The following is a 13752-nucleotide window of genomic DNA, read 5'->3' on the forward strand; positions in this document are numbered from 1 at the left end:
ATAGGACTGGTTTTACTGTGGATATAGATACTTTTGTCCCTGTTTCCTCCAGCATCTTCACAAGGTCCTTGGCTGTTGTTCTGGGATTTATTTGCACTTTTGGCACCAAAGTACGTTCATCTCTAGGAGACAGAACATGTCTCCTTCCTGAGCATGACGGGTGCATGGTCCAATGGTGTTTATACTTGCGTACTATTGTTTTTTACAGATGAACGTGGTCCCTTCAGGTGTTTGGAAATTGCTCCCAAGGACGAACCAGACTTGTGGAGGTCTACAATTGTTTTTCTGAGGTCTTGGCTGATTTCTTTTGATTTTCCCATGATGTCAAGCAAAGAGGCCCTGGGTTTGAAGGTAGGTCTTGAAATACATCCACATGTACACCTCCACATGTACTCAAATGATGTCAATTAGCCTATCAGAAGCTTCTAAAGCCAATTTTCCAAGCTGTTTAAAGGCACAGTCAACTTATGTATGTAAACTTCTGACCCATTGGAATTGTGATACAGTGATAATCACTGTACAGAAATAATCTTTCTGTAAACAATTGTTGGAAAAATGACTTGTGTCATGCACAAAGTAGATGTCCTAACCAACTTGCCAAAACTATAGTTTGTTAACAAGACATTTGTGCAGTGGTGGAAATACGAGTTTTAATGACTCCAACCTACGTGTATGTAAACTTCCGACTTCAACTGTATATATGACTTGTTAAGCAAATGTTTACCCCTTAACTTATTTAGGCTTGCCATAACAAAGGGGTTGAATACCTATTGACTCAAGACATTTCAGCTTTTCATTTTTAATGAATTTGTAAAAATGTGTAAAAACACAATACCACTTTGACATTATGGGGTATTGTGTGTACAGTATAGGCCATTGACACAACATTTAAATTTAATCAATTTAATTAAATTCAGGCTACAACTCAACAAAATGTGGAAAAAGTCCAAGGGGTGTGAATACTTTCTGAAGCGTGAAACAGGTCTTACCAGTTCATTTAACAAGGCCTCGCCTCAATACAGGTGTAGGATCTTAATTTGAGCCAGTTTGCTACAGCATTAAACAAAAAAAATTCAGCAACAGGAAATGTGAATCAATATGCGGATTATAATTTATTAACGTTTTTGTTGGGGCCGATACATTTTTCGTGAGGGCAATTTTAAGTCAGAAATTTGAAAGTGGAAATTACAAACATCAGAAGGTTTTTGAAACCTCACACTACAAGTTTTACATTTCCTGCAACAGTGTCATCAAATTAAGATCCTACCTCTCCCACCATATGTACCAGATTTGCAGAAAGAAGATGGAAATAAAATGCTTGATTTGTGTCAATGTTTGGGCAAATCTCTCTCTTTAGCATTTTTCTGTGATCTTGATAAATCGTCAGAATCATTAAGATGTTCCTGAACACATGCTGGGCTGACTATCTGAGCTTGTGCTAATGCATTGCAGATGCTCGGGTTCTGTCCCAAATAGCACCCTATTCTCTACTTAGTGCACTACTTTTGACGTAGCCCTATGGGCCCATTTGGGAATAGGGTGCCATTTGGGACGTAAACTTGGTGCTGATGTTGGTAGTCAAGAGGCCAGAGACACGTTGCTGCCAAGCTGACCATTTTGTCCTGGATTGAGAAGAAACGGCTTGTACACCCCCCTCCCCCACCCCACCCCACCACACACACACACACCACATCACAGAAACACAAGACAATTTCATATAATTTCACAAGTCGTCATTCTCATACAGTCTCATACAGTCCTCTCCTCATACAGCTGTGTTCTGCTCTGTGTGTTCTGTTCTATACAGCACCAGGCATGGGTTTGCTGTTTGCTGCGTCATCAGTCACCGGTTGGCAGCTCTGTCCGTGCAGAAACTGACAGCCATTAAACTATCCCGTTCAGTCAAAACAGACAAACCTTAATTCTTTAAAACATCTTGTCTCTGCCAAAGTGTGGCTTGCCTTCCCTGCTGTATGCTATCCAAACCTTCGCAGGGCCTCTAGCACATGGGTTCAAATATTATTCTAAATCATTTTAAATACTTTATCTAGGCTTGATTGAGCTTGCCTGGTGCAATGGATCTGATAGAATAGAGTGCAGACCTGCCACTACAGCCAGACTAGTGCAAACGTTGAAAGCATATAAAATATTTCAAATAGTATTTGAACCCAGGTCTGTGGCACATCAGGAGAAATCTCCCAGAGAGGAGACGGATCAGGTACAACTCCTTCTGGAGCATTCTGGGGGCTCATCCTTCCTAACATATTAACCTGATGCTTGCTACATGTAGCGGCCTGCCTGCCTGCCTGTCTGTTTGCCATCTGCACAATGTCTATTTTCTGCAACATTCATAAACACCCCTATAGGAACGTTTAGGAAAAAACAACCAGCCTATGTGGAGATGTGCTGCATCAGCAGGAGTAAACAACCTGTATATACCTGACCTGTCCAATTCCCTCCCTTCACCTCACAGGAACACATTCAAAGGATTTGCAGCAAGGAGTGATGTGTATTCAGTGGCTACGTCCCAAATGACACCCTATTCCCTATATAGTGCACTACTTTTAAACAGGACCCATAGCCCAACAAGTATCTCTGCTCTCCTTGCAGGATCATCATACGGTAGGTTAAAGTTTAGGCCAGGATTCAAACCAACACAGATTTAACGACCTGCACACAGCGATTGACTTTTAAAGGCCATTTCCTGTTTCCTGAAAACGATCCCAATGTCAGCTGGAGCAGAAATCACCTTTAAAAGTCAAATGCAGGGCCTCCCGAGCGGTGCAGCAGTCTTGAGGAATCACTACAGCCCCGGGTTCGATCCCAGGCTGTGTCATAACCGGTCGTGACCGGGAGACCCATGAGGTGGTGCACAATTGGCCCAGGGGAGGGTTTGGCCGGCTGGGATTTCCTTGTCCCATCGCGCTCTAGCGACTCCTTGTGAGGGGCCGGGCGCCTGCAAGCTGACTTCGGTCGCCAGCTGGACGGTGGTTCCTCCGACACATTGGTGCACTGTGTCAAGAAGCAGTGCGACTTGACAGGGTTGTGTTTTGGAAGACGCATGGCTCTCGACCCTCGCCTCTCCTGAGTTCGTAGGGGAGTTGCAGCGATGGATGAAATTGGAGAGAAAAAAAAGGGGTTAAAAAGTCAAACGCAGAGCACAGGTAACTTTATCTCTGTTTGTTTGAATCCAGCCTCTATGTTCAATTTTGCTAAAGTGCAATACCATTCCAAGTTGGCATTAGCGTGCTGGCCTGAACACAGTCAAAACAGTTAGAACACGGCACAGCTTGCAGCCAGCCGGTCAGTGATGGAAGGAGAGAGAGAGAGAGAGAGAGAGAGAGAGAGAGAGCGAGAGAGAGAGAGAGAGAGAGAGAGAGATGTAGAAGGTGGTTAGTTCGTTTTAGCTCTCATTGGTACTATTATTCGAGTCACAAGCAAGTCTCAAGGTCCAAGTCTCAAGTCGATTCCCAAGTAGAACGGGTCGAGTCTTGAGTCATGTCCATGTCGTGCATTCTAACAGCAAGTCGAGTCGAGTCAAATGTTTTTTCAAGTCAGGTAAAAAAATAAAATCTAGACAGGTAATGAATGACTTGTTGAACTACAAATATTTGTCTATTTATTGAGGCTACCAGACAGCCCTTTTTATTATTTTGTCTACCACACATTTTGATTATGTAATAATTAATTTGAACATTAAATTCCAAATGCAAGCTTCACAAGTAAATTATCAATTTCAAGCAATTTTTACATACCAAGAGACCAGTTGGCCTATGCTAGTAATTGCTGCTTAATGCCTTACTGCTGGTGAGCTTACAAAGTAAAAGTTCATATTCTTGATCAACAAACCATTTTTGGAGTTAAATATTCATTTATGGCAATCCTCTCTCCCAGTGGTGTATAGTATTTAAGTAAAAATACTTTACAGTACTACTTAAGCAGTTTTTTGGGGTATCTGTACTTTACTTTACTATTTATATTTTTGCCAACTTTTACTTTTACTTCACTACATTCCTAAAGAAAATAATGTACTTTTTACTCCATACATTTTCCCTGACACCCAAAAGTACTCGTTACATTTTGACAGGAAAATTGTCCAATTCACACACTTATCAAGAGAACATCCCGGGTCAACCCTACTGCCTCTGATCTAGCAGACTATTTAAACACAAATGCTTAGTTTGGAAATTATGTCTTGAGTGTTGGAGTGTACCCCTGGCTATCCATCAATAAAAATAAAATAAAAAATTGTGCCACCTGGCTTGTTTAATATAAGGAATTTTTTAATGATTTATACTTTCACTTTGGATACTTAAGTATATTTAAAACCAAATACTTTTAGACTTTATACAAGTAGTATTTTACTGGGTGACTTTCACTTTTACTTGAGTCATTTTCTATTAAGGTATCTTTACTTTTACTCAAGTATGACGATTGAGTACTTTTTTCACCACTGCTCTCTCCCTACAATTTGACATTTGCGCTTCACCCGATCCTATTGGTGTACAGCAATCTGTTCGCTAGCTCAGTGGTTTTCAACCTTTTTGACCAACGACTTTCAAAAAGGAGTGGTTCAAAGCTTGCGACCCCGGGGCACACACATGCACGTGCACACAACCGCTGCGCAAATGTCGCCTGTCATTACAGCATTTTCAAAACGCAAGGTACAGAAATAAACTGCATTTTACACCTGCATTTTGAGACCTACATTAGCAGTCAATATCAAATAGGGATATCATGTCACATTGTCACTTCTTTGGAGGCCAGACCAAGCAGGATCATAAGGCCTACCTTCCCAAACTAGGCCAATCTGAAATATGAAAATGATCAATGAAATCACCAGGTAGCCTATTGTTGTGACAAAGACGAGTCTGTAACACATTGCTGAACGTTACTTTATATGGATAATATTAATGTAGGTAGGTTGTCACACCCTGATCCGTTTCACCTGTCTATGTGCTTGTCTCCACCCTGCTCCGCTCCAGGTGTCGCCCATCTTCCCCCATTAACCCCAGTGTATTTATACCTGTTCTGTTTGTCTGTTACCAGTTTGTTTTCTCCGTCAAGCCTACCAAAGTTTTTCCCCTTTCTCAAGTCTTTTTATATAGTGCCTGTTTTCTAGTTTTCCCGGTTTTGACCATTCTGCCTGCCCTGAATGACCTCTGCATGCCCTTGACCTGTCGTTTTGCCTGTCCCTGTTCTAGTAATATACTTTTGTTACTTCGACACTGTCTGCATCTGGGTTTTCCCTAAAACGTGATATAGGCATATTCCATAGGCTTTGCCAGGCAAAACCGGACAAAATAAGACAAGCGCTTTCTGGTCACTAATCTGGATATGTGCAATGCTGATGACTTGTCATTGGTCAACAATCAAGAAGAGCAATTTTTGGTTCTGAAAGACAGATTGACACAAGCATTTGGTACAATGCCATAGGCCTATGGTGGTGATCAGAACGAATAAGCAAAGGTATAAATATAAAATACAAATGGTAGGCTATATGTAGCCTATTAACATATGTATGCAAAAAAATATATTTTCCGATTCAGTTTCACATTTGCAATCCCCAAAAAAACGTCTCACTGCGCTAGCTCACCCGACCTGTGTTGATTGACAGTTCCCTGGTCCATTTAGAGGGCCGAGTGTGCGTTTCACTAGCCAATCTGTTTTTTTGCAAATATGATACTGAGATATCCACAGAGCCTCTGTCACAAAATGAGTGACAAAAAGTTACAAAACCTGTCCAGAAAATGTCAAGTCCTAGCTCGCACATTTAAGACCATTTCATTGGTTTGTTTTCCATCAAGTCGAGTGAGTCTCTAGTCACCAAATTTGTGACTGGAGTCCACACCTCTGGAAAACTCTGCCCATACACCAAGGGCGCTGAGCTAGCGAGCTAAAATGAACGCAACCTGGCAGTCAATCAGCTAAGGATCACCTCTCTGTCTACTTTGATCCCTCTCTTTATTTGCCTCAAAGCCACAGACGAAGACCAAAACATAGAGAGTGAGTCAGATATGCTACTGTAACGGATACGTCACAAATGGTATCCTATTCCCAATATAGTGCACTATTTTTGACCAGAGCCCTACAGGTCTTTTAGAATTACATTTTTTGACCAGGGCCCATTGCGTTGGTTTACACTTTTCGGACTATTCCATAGGTTCTATAGCACCAAACAAGATCGTTAATTATTTGAAAGAAAACAAATAGTATTTGAACCCAGGTCTGAGCAGATCTATAGGGAAGACATTGAGCCCTTACAACAACTCTGAGGTGGCATGGAGCAGGGTGTATTTGGGAACGCTGTGTTCCCTAGGCATGATATCCATCCACTGATTATTGACATGGAGAAAGCAAAATTCAGGCCCCAGGCCTCGGGACTCAGAGTGGAACATTTGAGTCTTGTCTGACGTGTAATAGCCCATGAAATGTTTGTGTGTGAAGGGTGAGACTACAAGTCAGAGAAGGAAACTGGTGACTAAGACGTTCATGAAGAGTGACTGGCCTAACATGGAATAGATCAGGATGGAGAATGCATGGACAGACAGACACACAACAATCATTATCAATCATTGGTTAAGGACATACTGTACGGAGATACTATATATTGCACTACATAGGTAATAGGCTGCCATTTGGGACACAGACACAGTATGCTTTAATGGGATGGGAATATGAGGGTGGCAATAGTTTAGTTATTCAACTGTGCAGGAGTTGTATGTTTGAACTTGGCTGTGCCATTAAAATGAATCATAGCTTTTAAAATATGTGCTTTTTAAAATCATCTGGAAGATATAAGAAAACTGATATTTTGTCTGGTAAACCTTCTCCCTTTTGGCGTACCATGTGTGTGACTTAAGGTACCACAGTGTCCCATAAGACTGGTCAAAAGTAGTGCACTATATAGGGAATAGGGTGCCATTTGGGACTCATTGAGCTATTTAGCACAGTGAAAGATCAACACTGACAACTTTCCTATACACAGTGCTGTATCTACATGCTGACAGAGTCTACTCAACCTTTCAAATCAAACAATCACCACTACACATACTCAATCAAATCAAGCAATTTCCGCAACATTAATGCATTAAAATACTAATATTGTTTTATTTCTTTCTATATTTTTTTCTATATATTTATTTTTTGTACTTTTCCCCCCAATTTCGTGATATCCACTTGATAGTTACAGTCTTGTCCCATCGCTGCAACTCCCGTACGGACACGAGAGAGGCAAAGGTCGAGAGCCATGCGTCCTCCGAAACATGACCCTGCCAAGCCGCACTGCTTCTTGACATACTGCTCGCTTAACCCGGAAGCCAGCCGCACCAATGTGTCGGAGGAAACACTGTACAACTGGCGACCTAAGTCAGCGTGCAGGCGCCGCCAAAAGGAGTTGCTAGAGTCCGATGGGACAAGGACATCCTGGCCAGCCAAACCCTCCCATAACCCGGACGACGCTGGACCAATTGTGCACCATCTCATGGGTCTCACGTTCACGGCCGGCTGCAACACAGTCTGGGATCAAACCCAAGTCTGTAGTGACGCCTCAAGCACTGCAATGCCTTAGACCGCTGCGCCACTCGGTAGCCTCTAATATTGTTATTTTAAGCGCTTGCATTGAAGTAAGAAATTACCGAACTCATGAGTGAATAAGCAGAAAATCCGGAATCTTCCTAACAAGGCTTCTGGAAAGCTTGAGAATTTGGACAAAGTTACCAGAATGTTGTAGTCAAAGAGGGAATAACAACCAACCATGTAGCACCCAATTTGTTCCATCTCGGTTTTCCTTTCAATAAAACAGGATTAGGCTAAGCGGTGTGTTACACTCAAATTGCTCCTGACACAACGCATGCAGGGTTCGAAAGGGCAGACATTTAAAAAAAACTCTTGTTAACATACCCTGCAAGTCTCCGTAGAAATCCAATAACGGTTACGAAGTTAGTTGTCACATTAAGTCAAAGGAAAAGAGTGTGGCAAAGTCTGCATCTCAAATGGGGCCTTATTCCCTATATAGTTAACTACTTTTGAGTCCTGGTCAATAGTAGTCAACGATATAGGGAATAGGGTGCCATTTGGGATACAACCTGTGTTGTTGTGTGACCTGACCACATGGCCTAAGAGGATGTGAACAGAGAGCATTGAACCAGGTTCTGTCCTTAGGTCAGCCGTCGAAGCAGAGGAACATTGAGAAACACTCAATTAGTGGTGACATTAGTAGTCCTCTTCCTACTTTCTATGGAAGTCTATGTCTGCCTCCCAAAAGGCACCTGCGTGTGTCAGTGGGCCATTGCCAGAGGAGAGAGAGAGACATTTGTGCAACAGGTAAAATAATGATATACAACAGACTAACTGGAGACCCAATTCAAAACATGTTGTGTAGTTTGGCTGGTTATCTCACTAGTTAACTATTTTTGCTATTAGCATGTATTAATGTCATTGTCATGTCCTAACTTTCCACCAGCACTCATGTTTAACCACAAATGGATGACACGCAGCTGATATGAGTGCACTGTTGATGAAATTAACCAATGCTGCACCAATGCTCTGGTTGTAAAACTGTCTCACAAGCACTCAAAATTGTCTAGGCTTCATCTCTATTCAAGACTGTCCATGTAATTCTGTTACAAAAATATTCCTAGAATAGCCTAATTGACAATAAACTCCTACTGTATGCTGTCAACATCTCCCCTGGACACTGAATATTTTAACCGTACAAATAAATAAACATCTTAGTTATCAACCTCGCACACCTTAGCCATTTGATCCCTGGTTCATTGAATGAGGGAATTATTTGATAAAGACATAACAAGTATTTGGTTGTAATTGTAATGTTGCGGTGTGGCCAACCATCCTCCAGGAGATTCCAGGAGAGCTACTGGGTGTGCAGGCTTTTTCTCCAGCCCTACTGGAACACACCACGTTGTAAAAAATCAGAACACCCAGTAGCTCTCGAGATGGAGGGTTGACGCACCACAGTACAGCATTTTACTTTGTGGGGGGTTAAGTGCCTTGCTCAAGGCCACAACGGCAGGAGATACTGTATAATACATGGGATCAGAAACCAGCAGCTTTCCATTGTCAATACCAGTGATAATAATTCATGTTATTTTGTGAAGTGGTTCCTTGTATCATACAACACAATTTTCAGTCACCTTTTTGGCCCGTGATGTAACAGACCTTTTGGGGGGGGGGGGGGGGGGGGGGCAAGTGACTTGAACTTTAGGAGTAAAAAAATCTGTCCTACTTGTACAAAGGCCAAGTGGCTAAAAAAGTTAATGTCAAGCCCTGCGTTCAGGTTCAATGTCTAGCTCGTGTTCAAGTTTAGGCTCGAGCTTAGGTCAAAACCTGTACTATTAGAGAAGTACAAAAGACATTCCCTACCAAGATGAATAAAGGGTCTGAAACAGAAGACCAACTACTCCAGGAGACCCATCATCACATAATGAGATTCTAACTCTGGAATTTACCCGCCATCTGAACCATATAGACATTATGAATGAAACCACTGTATCAGAGCCGATTCAGGAAGCATTTTCAAAGGAATTTGAAATTTAAGAGGCACAGAACACAGAATTTCTGTTAATTGGATCTTCCTTCTCCATAATCTTAGAGGGAGAGCATGATGCACATCTTAAAACTAGAGTACCAGTTAGGCACAGTACCAGTTAGGTCAAACTGTAGTTGAAGGGGGTATAAGGCTGCATAAGGCCTTCATAATGCCAGTCATCATTCACAAGAGCATAGGGGTTAGGGAGGGTCATGGAGAAACGGTCCAGATTATAGATATCAGAAGACCCAAGAATGTTACTCTACCTAATGGTAGTGAGGAAAAAACCCTGCACACTCCTCGTAATAGTATTTTTAGAACGTTAATTGATGTGTCAACCCTAAAGAATCTGTACAAATAAAATAAAATAAATGCACATCTCATTTAGAAAAAAGCACTAAAACACAGGACCGGACCATGACCCACAAGACCATGATACAAGGTAACAGACAATGTGCTTTGTTTCAAGAAATTTTACATTTGCTATTATTCTCCATTTTTGTTTGATTCCACCCTTGCACACAATGAGGAAAACACTGGCTCATTAATTCCACAAACATGGAAAATAAATCGGCAACTGTTAAAGAGCATGACATATCAAAGCTCAGTCGGCTTTAAAACCAGCATCTGAAGAGATATTAACTGGGTCTCCGGGGGGCATTTGGGAACCGTTGAGAAAACTGTGGTAAATATTGGCTACATAGCATTGCACTACATGTTCACAACAAAATGCTAATGGAGAGATTGTGTTATTATCCCCATAAAGCATGTTTGATGGGTTGGTTTGTTGCTTAAAGGTTTAAGAGCATGCTATAAATGCATAGTTATGTGGTGGCATTCGGACTCTATTCTTGACCTGATACGTAGCCTGCATGGCATGATGCTGCTTTTGTTTGCATGATGTTGAAAGGTATATGAGTTGTGTTATGACTCACTCTATGTCAAATCCAGTAGCTCCATGTGCGCCGGGAAAGAGCCCAGTCAAAACTAGTAGTTCACAATAGGGAATATGATGCCATTTGCTGAGCAGACAGAGGTGGTACACAGAAAATAGCCCTAGAACAGCTCAAAAACGCAAAGAGAAACGACAGTCTATTATTACTTTGAGACATTAAGGTCAGTCAATCCGGAAAATGTCAAGATCTTTGAAAGTTTCTTCAAGTGCAGTCGCAAACCCATCAAGCGCTATGATGAAACTGTCTCTCATGAGGACCGCCACAGGAAAGGAAGACCCAGAGTAACCTCTGCTGCAGAGGATAAGTTCATTAGAGTTACCAGCCTCAGAAAATGCAGCCCAAATAAATACTTTACAGAGTTCAAGGCAGATCTCAACATCAACTGTTCAGAGGAGACTGTGTGAATCAGGCCTTCATTGAATTGCTGCAAATAAACCACTACTAATGGACACCAATAAGAAGAGGAGACTTGCTTGGGCCAAGAAACACGAGCAATGGACATTAAGAGATTTTTGGTTCCAATCGATGAGTCTTTGTGACATGGAGAGTAGGTGAACGGATGATCTCTGTATGTGTGGTTCCCACCGTGAAGCATGGAGGAGGTGGTGTGCTGGTGTGGTGGTGCTTTGCTGGTGATACTATCTGTGATTTATTTAGAATTCAAATGCACTTAGTGGGACTATCGTTTGTTTTTCAACAGGACAATAACCCAACACACCTCCAGGCTGTGTAAGGGCTATTTTACCAAGAAGGAGAGTGATGGAGTGCTGCATCAGATGACTTGGCTTCCACCATCACCCGACCTCACACCAATTGAGATGGTTTGGGATGAGTTGGACCGCAGAGTGAAGGAAAAGCAGCCAACAAGTGCTCAGCATATGTGCGAACTCCTTCAAGACTGTTGGAAAAGCATTCCTCATGAAGCTGGTTGAGAGAATGCCAAGAGTGTGCAAAGCTGTCATCAAGGCAAAGGTTGGCTACTTTGAAGAATCTCAAATATAAAATACATTTAGATTTGTTTGACACTTTATTGGTTACTACATGACTCCATATGTGTTATTTCATAGTTGTTACGTCTTCACTATTATCCTACAATGTAGAACATAGTAAAAATAAAGAACAACCCTTGAATGAGTAGGGTTTGTCCAAACCTTTGACTGGTACTGTATATTTGGTCAATCGACAGGTAATTATGTAACAAACAATAGGGTTCTGGACAAAAGTTGTGCAACATATATAGAATAGGGTGCCATAAATACAGAATACTCTGTTCAGAAGTAGTGCACTAAATAGAGGACACTGGTCTAAGTAGTGCACTAAATAGGGCATAGGGTGCCCTTTGGAACTATCATTGTTAATAGGATTCATAGAATAATAATGCTTAAATATTACCAGAAGTTATCCTGCAAGCCCACTGATAGTACAGGCCAACTGAGGACAATCGAAAGGCTGCTATAATGCCGTGTCAAACTAACAAACTCGAAGTTTCAATAGCCTGAATACAGAACCGTGGCAGATCAGAAACGATTGGACATTAAATGTACGTAATCCAGTGGCTATCAGGCATCCACTGCAGGCGTGCTTTGGTGCTTTCAATAGGGCTACATTAGGCTATAACCAGGTTAATTTACATTAGGTCGAACTCCTGTCACAAAGTATCCTAATGCATTTCTATTCGATGTACGTGTTGCAAGTCTACTCATACCGTCAGGTCAGCTGCTGATTTCTTGACCAGTTCGCAAATTGACTTCAATTTTCACACCGCGACGTTTCAAAAGCTGTCGTTTGACCTGAAATACCCCCAGCCAGAACGGGATAATACATGATAGCGGAGAATTCAGATACATTGCATGTCTCGAAATTATATCTACGGCGACCTCGGAGTGACAATTTAATTCAGCGGCACTATGATAAGTGGTTGCGGTACATGTTTATCAGATCGAAGTGTCGTTACACTGTAACCATTCGATCGAAATGTTGTTACATTGTAACTACCCACCGTGTTAATAGAGGTGTATTCATAATTCGCTTTCCACAATGAAATAAAAACGCATTACAGCACTTTATAGCCTATTTAGGTTTATAGAATTATAGTCCAAAATAATCTTAAAGTTACATTGGCTACTTCAAAATATGACTGATATGCTTTCAATCGGCTAGGCCACCTGCACAGCGCACGATACATTTATGTTGCCTACTTAGACAATATTGTATTCAAATTTGGGGCAAACTATCCAGATGTTCCGGGCAGCGCTTGTGAATTAAACAAAACCCTAGTCTGTGTGTCTGAAGACAGTACAGTACAACAAACAGTACTCCATATATAAATACTCGTTGACTGGCTAATGACATGCAGCAGTTGTAGCCTAATTCTGATGCAAACTGTAGCCTACACAGCGGATGTTCGAAAAGCACACATTCATCTTCCGATTCTGCCCCAAAATTATTTCACATCCGGCCACATTATCAAGCCTTTATATCGGACCGCCATTAGCCTGAACAACAAACACCAACTCAAGAGAGCTTATAAAAAAACAATTTGACTAAGTCAACAATAGTCAGGCAAAGTGAGTTTCTTATTGAGAGACGAATGAACAGTCTAGCGACTTATTGAATGTCTGTCTACAAACGGACGTTTTTTCGACAGCATTTTTCACCCTCCACCGGAATATCGACGTTTCAAAGAGGGACCTAAAAATGGGGCAACATACCTCATACGCAGGTCGGCAAACAGAAATGTTATTTTCCAACACTCCACTGGTGCATTCCTCTCCAACTGAGTTCGCGCGGGTGTAGTCGGTTTTCTTCTACCTGCGAGCGGGGTCAAACCGATGCAACGCGTGCCCTGGAATGACCTGACGAAGCGAGTATGAGAGAAAGTCTGGGTTAACAAACTTCAACATGGACCCGGGAAAACGTACTGTAGCTACTGACAACTGCAGTGCTCGGATTAATCGCTATGGGGAATCAGAGAGCTGTTGTTTGAATCCCTGTCAGCCAGGAACCAAACCAAGCCTCGCCCCCACTAGCCTACATCTCTGTGTCTGCTGCAAAAATTAACATAAAAACCTTTTCTTCTGATCATGTAGTGTAGTCTAAATTGAAAATATGCACGTTCATACAGTTATAACTTTAACAATATTGACTTCACTTACTCCCAAAATAATATTATTGTGTCTGTGTCTGGCTGTGTGTGTGTGTGTGTGTGTGTGTGTGTGTTATTTCATAGCATCAGAATGCTCCTGT

General features: G+C 41.7%; 1 protein-coding gene across 1 annotated transcript in view; it reads right to left on the minus strand.

The window, feature by feature from the left end:
- LOC100135978 (thyroid hormone receptor beta) overlaps nucleotides 1-13464 on the minus strand; it is a 140449-nt gene extending 126985 nt beyond the window's left edge. The window contains exon 1 of the mRNA XM_036953001.1: nucleotides 13218-13464. The gene's annotated coding sequence lies outside the window, so the exon portion shown is untranslated. The remainder of the gene's footprint in view (nucleotides 1-13217) is intronic.
- Nucleotides 13465-13752: the final 288 nt, after the last annotated feature.

This window comes from Oncorhynchus mykiss, chromosome 18 (genome assembly GCF_013265735.2).
Source record: "Oncorhynchus mykiss isolate Arlee chromosome 18, USDA_OmykA_1.1, whole genome shotgun sequence".
Taxonomy (NCBI): Eukaryota; Metazoa; Chordata; class Actinopteri; order Salmoniformes; family Salmonidae; genus Oncorhynchus; species Oncorhynchus mykiss.